Below are 6,730 nucleotides of genomic sequence, written 5' to 3'. Positions count from 1 at the left end.
TCATGGACTACAATTCCCAGTATGCACCTTTTTGATTACACTCACCTGCCCTCCATCTTCCACAGCTGTTCCCTGTTCCCTCATTATTCATCTGTGTATATATACCCTCTTGTTTCCTTCACTCATGGTCGGTTCTTGTTTGTTTGTTTGTTTGTTTGTTTTTTGCTTGTAAGTGTTTGAATGTAACTTACATATTTAGCCAGCAAACTGCTGTTGCGTTTTTGATTTCCCTTTTGCCCAGTGCTTTATTTTCATCATTGTTTCTTCTTCATCTTCTTCTGAGTAGCATAATTAATATTCTGCATTTGGATCCACACTTTCTTGTCTCGCCCTTCCCATTAATGTAACAGTAGGGTAGATAAAACAAAGAGTATTCAGGGGCATTCAGTCTTATTTCATCTGACCTGGTATGTCTCTTAAGAAAAGAAGCTAAATAAAAAATTGGAGAACAGGAAAACATTTATTATAAAAAAAAATTTTTTTGTTTGTTTGTTTGTTTTTTTGCTTTTTAAGAATAGTTTAGTTAAAATAATCAAATAACCTTTAGCAGTCTCAAAATATGGCTTTATTGTGTACACAAAACTGAAATCTATGCACATTCTTAATGTGCAGGCCTTTGATAAGATTAAGAAATATCTTCAATATCATCTTTATTGTCTCATATTAAAACAGTAGTCTACTTGATAGTATTACATCATGCCACGATAGCTTCATCTCTCCAAAACTCCAGTTTCCATAAATGCCCCTAGAGGGGTGCCAAAACTGTGTTGTAAATTATGTATACAGTGAAAAGGAATGCATATTTTATTAACTCTACTGTACCCCCTTACCCAAACCTAAGCCTAACCATCAGTGGAGTAAAAATGTAATCTTAGAGGTCAAATGCCATCACTGAATCATGCTCATTATTAATTATGTGAATGTGATAACTTCCTGTTTTCAACACAGAAAGAAAACCCAGGTCTGTGAAGCTGTTGATGGAATGTGCTATTAGCTGGCCACAGGAAAAGGTAAATGCAATTGAACTGATGCATTGAACTGATTACTTGTCTTTGCATGATGGGGAACTTTGCATGATGGGGTTGAAAAATCTAATTTAGGTTGAGCTCCTAATTTAATGCTGATCATAACTTTGAATTTGTTTTGAAAAGGGACTAAAAATGGTTCAAGGAATGAAAACCGAAAACGAACACAATTTTTAGCAGAACGTAACTGAAAACCGGAACAAAGTGATTTTCGATTGTTCCGGAGTGAAAACATTATTTTTAAATGCTGATAACCGGTTATAACCAGTTAATTTTGTTTTCATGAAACTAAAGGCCAAAGGGTTTATCATAGTAAGTCTTTGAAACTACACCACTTCATGTTGCCTGAAAAAATGAAACGTGCTTTGTTCCTGAAGAAAATTGCTGCATCACACTGCCTAATTGCTTGTTGTGGATGTTGCATTCTCTGAATGAAGACCTGTAGAACATGTATAAATATTACATATACATGCAAGGTTAATCCAGATACAAAGAAAACATTATTAGAGGTAAAAGGTACCTTTCTTAGTTGTTTCCAAGTCTTCACTGGATTATTGTCATCTTTCCCAGTTCCTGACATTACAATACGGCCAGTTTTGGACTCAGCAAGCATGGGGATTTTTTTGCAAAAAGCTGCCATTTGGAGGACTGCTCTCCACAGCTCAGTTTCCATCATGGGCAGACTCCTTGCCCTTTGACAGGGTGAGAGCTCGGTGATGGAGTATGTTGGGGAGTTTGTGAAAATAACCTCAGATAAGAGTTACAATGATGCCTGCCTTAAGGATATTTTCAGAGCTAGTCTCAATGAGCCTATGAGATCGTGGTTGCCCGGTGGCTGACTGCCGGGAGGTGGCCGAAGCCACAGCTGACTGCCAGCAGGCGGCCAGAACCACAGATGACCACCGGAAGGCAGATGAGCCTTCTTTTGACATTTTGTTTTGTTTGTTTTTGATCAGGTTGGGATGCCTTCATTTTGTTTTGTTTGTTTTTGATCAGGTTGGGATGCCAGGTGGTGTTAGGATGTCAGGATCCTGATGCCTCTGTCTGGTTTTTTGTTTACCCTTTAGTTGCAGGATTCTGTCATCCCAGTTTTGGTTCTATTTTATGCTTTTGGTTTTGTGTGTTGCGTGCTGTTGTGTCTTTTGTTTGCATATTACTTTGTTTGTGTTTTGGACATGCTCTCTCTTTGCCCCTCCCTGATTGATTGCTCCTTGGCCACACCCCCTTATTAGCCATCATTTGTTTATTTGTTTCACCTGTTCCCTGATACCATTCGGTCTTTGTTTCCTGTTCAGTTGGTTTTCTTGTCAGTTTTTGTTTTTCCTGCTATTTTGTACTTTATTACTTTTTCTGTTGTGTTATTATTAAACGTCATTTTATCTCAGCCCTACGATTGAGTGCCCTTTCCCAGGTCCTGACACTATTATAGTGTCACTAGGGGCTGACCATCCCTAAGATTAAATTCCTAGAATCCCCCTGTTCTAAGGATTCTATGACTCATCAATTATTTGTTTGTTAGAGACACTAGGTCTTGCACTGGCCGGTGACGCTGATTTCAGGAGCTCAAATTAGCCAGTCTGAATTTTTCAGAGGTTGCAGGGATGTCACTATAAGGCTCAACCCCTATGGTGGCCCAGGGGTGCAGATCACAGCCAAATTAACACAGCAAGTAAAAGCTGAAAAAACCTCTGAAACAAAAACCACAACAAAACTGGAAAGGCACAGCACAGCCTCATGATCTTACGTGCATTGTTTTTCAGACTGCCACATGACTTAAAATACAGTCTTTAAAAAAATATTTATTTTCTGGTAATTTTGTTGGGGCCTAGTTTTGTTGTGCTATGGGACTTAATTTTGTTGTGTTGCTGCTTAATTTTGTTGTGTTGTGGCTTAATTTTAGAAAGAAACCTGACAGAAGGCCTGGGTAGCTCAGTGAGTATTGACGCTGACTACCACCACTAGAGTCGCAAGTTCGAATCCTGGGTGTGCTGAGTGACTCCAGCCAGGTCTCCTAAGCAACCACATTGGCCCGGTTGCTAGGGATGGTAGAGTCACATGGAGTAACCTCCTTGTGGTCGTGATTAGTAGTTCTCGCCCTCAGTGGGGTGCGTGGTAAGTTGTGCATGGATCGTGGAGAGTAGCATGAGCCTCCACATGCTGGGAGTCTCCACAGTGTCATGCACGACAAGCCATGTGATAAGATGCATGGATTGACTGTCTCAGAAGCGGAGGCAACTGAGACTTGTCCTCTGCCACCCGTATTGAGATAAGTCACCACGAGTACCTACTAATTAGTGGGAATTGGGCATCCCAAACTGGGGAGAAAAGGGGATTAAAAAAAAAAAGAAACCTGACAGGGTCTTTTTGCAATATTTATTGAACCACTAGTGCTGAGTATTAGACAAAGTATTCACATAGCCCTCATTGTTGTAAAGGATGTCACACATCATCTCTCCCTATATGCTGGTGATATACTTTCATTCATTTCCAATCCTCAAAAACCCATACCTTCACTTCTGTCATTAATTAAAAAAAATTCACTATAAATATTTTGGCCCCTTTAAGGACTCTAATTCTTGCCCTGCGTAGCTTTCCATTGAGCGCACCCTATGTAACAAGTCCTCACTCTTTGCCCTCCTCAATAGCCCATTCAAAGTAAAAAATTAATTTACAGTAATAGTGTTATTATTGGCAACTTGAAAATATGGAAGCAAATCAGTTATTGAAGCAATATTTAAAAAGGCCCCATTAGCTTACATTGATAATCCAATATGCAATATTCATACTGCAACAAATGAGGCTGGTATCCCTTCAGCCGTCCACCAGAGGGAGCCCTCTCCCGAATATTGACACTGTACCATTTCTTCTATGGTTACTTCCTGTTTGAACCATATAAATAGCCATGCTCTTCCATTGTGACTTTGTGAAGTATTGCCAGTTTCACTGCTTTACCAAGCATTATTCTCATTGCCTGTTTATTGCCTACTTGTTATGAACATTGTGCCAGCTTTATGGATTTATTGATATTTGGATTACTGTTTTTCTCTGTTTGCCTGGTTGGACTGATTACCTGTGCAATGACTACATTGCCTGCTTCAACGATTACGTCTCTGTCTTGTGTCTTGGATTTGTTTGCTGATTATAATAAACTGATTGCATATGGATTCTATCTTCGCCTCCATGTCGAGCTCCTTACACATACGTTTATTCCTGGTTTACATGACAATATTTTCCTGGCATCGTAACAGAAAGAAATTTATGATGTAAGGACATTATAAATAGATCAATTGCTTGCTAAATGTTCCCAGCTTCAGAATATATATATATATTTGATTGATACCATGGTACTGAATGATAGCAATATTTATATACCAATATTTACAGTACTCCAGGTGACTTCAAACAACCCTGTGGCACATGCCAAAAAACATGTTATGACATGTTATCATGTAATACCATGTTCCTTTTTAGTGAGTGTAACTACAGCCAAGGTCCCTGTAATAATGTAAGGTTTCATCCTCCAGGTCTTGCAACATGTGTTGACTTAATATGTTTTATAATTTGACAGTCTGGCTGTAATGTATCAGTAAGTTTTATTTTATTTTGAAAGGTCTTGGCAGCTGATGAACAAGCAATTAATGTCCATTAGCCATAGATGATATAGAATACATTATATAAAATGATTGAATTAATTATGTTATCACCAGTTATTTCATGTGAGGAAATATAATGTCAAACTCACCTTTCATAAAGTGTCTCACACAGAAATATTACACATTGTTAATATTACAGAATTCAGCGGCGCTGGCGTGGCAGAAGATGGCCTGCTGGATATCTCAAATACACATCTTCCTTGTGCATTTTGTGTCCCCACAAAGACTGACAGACATTGCTGAAGACTGGAACCCTCACCCCCCAAATGTGACTAGCTGAGGGGACTATGACTCTTTCACAATTGTTTCAAATCAGCATTACAGTAGGAAAAAACACACTCAGTGAACAGCTTTATAGAAGCCTTAATGTCTTTACTACTACAGACCCTACAACTTCATAAGACTCCATACGATGTGGTCAAAACATCTATTTTGATGTAGGTGTGTGTAAATACTAAAAATATTTTATACTTTTACATTTCTACAGAATGTTACACATAAAACTACAGTGCAGTGTTTTCTGTGACAATTTTACAAGTTTTGACAGCCTCAGTTCCTGAAAAACTTCTTGCAGATGGTTCATGATAGCAACCTCCACCTGTTCTCTATATGAGCTCTTCTCACTGAATGCTGCCTGGCAAATTGACATTAGAAAGTCTGCATCTGCCTGGTATTAAAAAACAATCGCATAAAATATAAATAAATGGTATAGAAGACATTAATTTAACCGCTGGAGTCGTATCAATGACATTTCTGCTGACTGTCTGTGATTTTTGGAGCTTCAAAAGACGAAACACCGTCCACTTGCATTTTAAGGACTTACTGCGCTTAGATATTTTTATTTTTATTTTTTTCAAATGTGTTCTGGTGAAAAAAGAAAGTCATACACACCTGGGATATCATGAGGGTGAGTAAATAATGAGAGCATTTTCATTTTGGGGTGAACTGTCCCTTTAAGAGTGCTTCATCTGGAAACTTCATAAACATCTTAAAAAGAGTGGATTTACCTACGTACATTCTAAATAAAAAATGTCTAAAAAAAACATCTGCTGGATGTCCTTTTGACATCAGAGAGGAAACATCTCATAAATGTATTGCAAATGAGCAAGCAATCTAAAAATAAGATGTAAACACATGCATTAAACATACATCTGGGTAATGTACGCGTGCCATCAGGGTATCCTGAACTATATACTGATGGTTGTTATAATATCTGCAAAGCATCCTAATTATTTTATAAAAATAATTTTTACTTGCTGGCCAGTTTTCTTTCCCCCATCAGTTTAATTGGGCAGTTAACAGTCCTGTGGACAACTGCAACAAAACTTAGTTATAATACTCTTGCAGTTATTATAACTAAGGGTTTTCTTAAAGATGATGTGTGTAATTTTATGGATGTTCAAATGCTTTCTTATATCCCAGCTTAATATGCAGAAACAATTAGAAGTAAACCATTCGTATCTTGATTTTCCTGAAAAGTGTAAACTGTGTCTCTGTGGCACTCTTGAACATTCGTCTGTTTGTTTAAGCGGCCTGTCCAGGCTAACATAGCAACATTGGCTCAACCGATAGTGTGATTTTGGGGCGGGGTTATGTGTTCGTTTGACCAATGGCAGATGATGGATTCAGATTCAGAAAGCTGTTTGAAAACAATGGCTGCTTCCGAATAAGTATACTTCTCCACTATATGCCAAAAACAGTATGCCAACGTAGTAGGGTGTCAGAATCCTCAGTATTCATTAAAAAGTAGGTGAGAAATAACCAGATGACCTACTACATCTGGAGAGTTCTGAAGTGTGCATCCACTGGATGCTATATATCCCATAATGCCTCAGGAGCTAAGGAGACGTTATAGTCAAAATGTTGAATACATTTTTATTTATTTTTTTAAACGGTAGCGAACCGCAAGTCTTTTCAACTATATGTGCTATATGTATACCAAGGAAGTTTTTCCTTTTGTTAAATTTTTCTTGTTTAACAAAACCAGAGTAGATTATTTTCATACATCATATATTCGGGTCACAGTGCCTGTCACAGTGGGGTCTGACTGTG

Source organism: Myxocyprinus asiaticus, chromosome 11 (genome assembly GCF_019703515.2).
Source record: "Myxocyprinus asiaticus isolate MX2 ecotype Aquarium Trade chromosome 11, UBuf_Myxa_2, whole genome shotgun sequence".
NCBI lineage: Eukaryota > Metazoa > Chordata > Actinopteri > Cypriniformes > Catostomidae > Myxocyprinus > Myxocyprinus asiaticus.
This window is presented reverse-complemented; position numbering follows the sequence as displayed.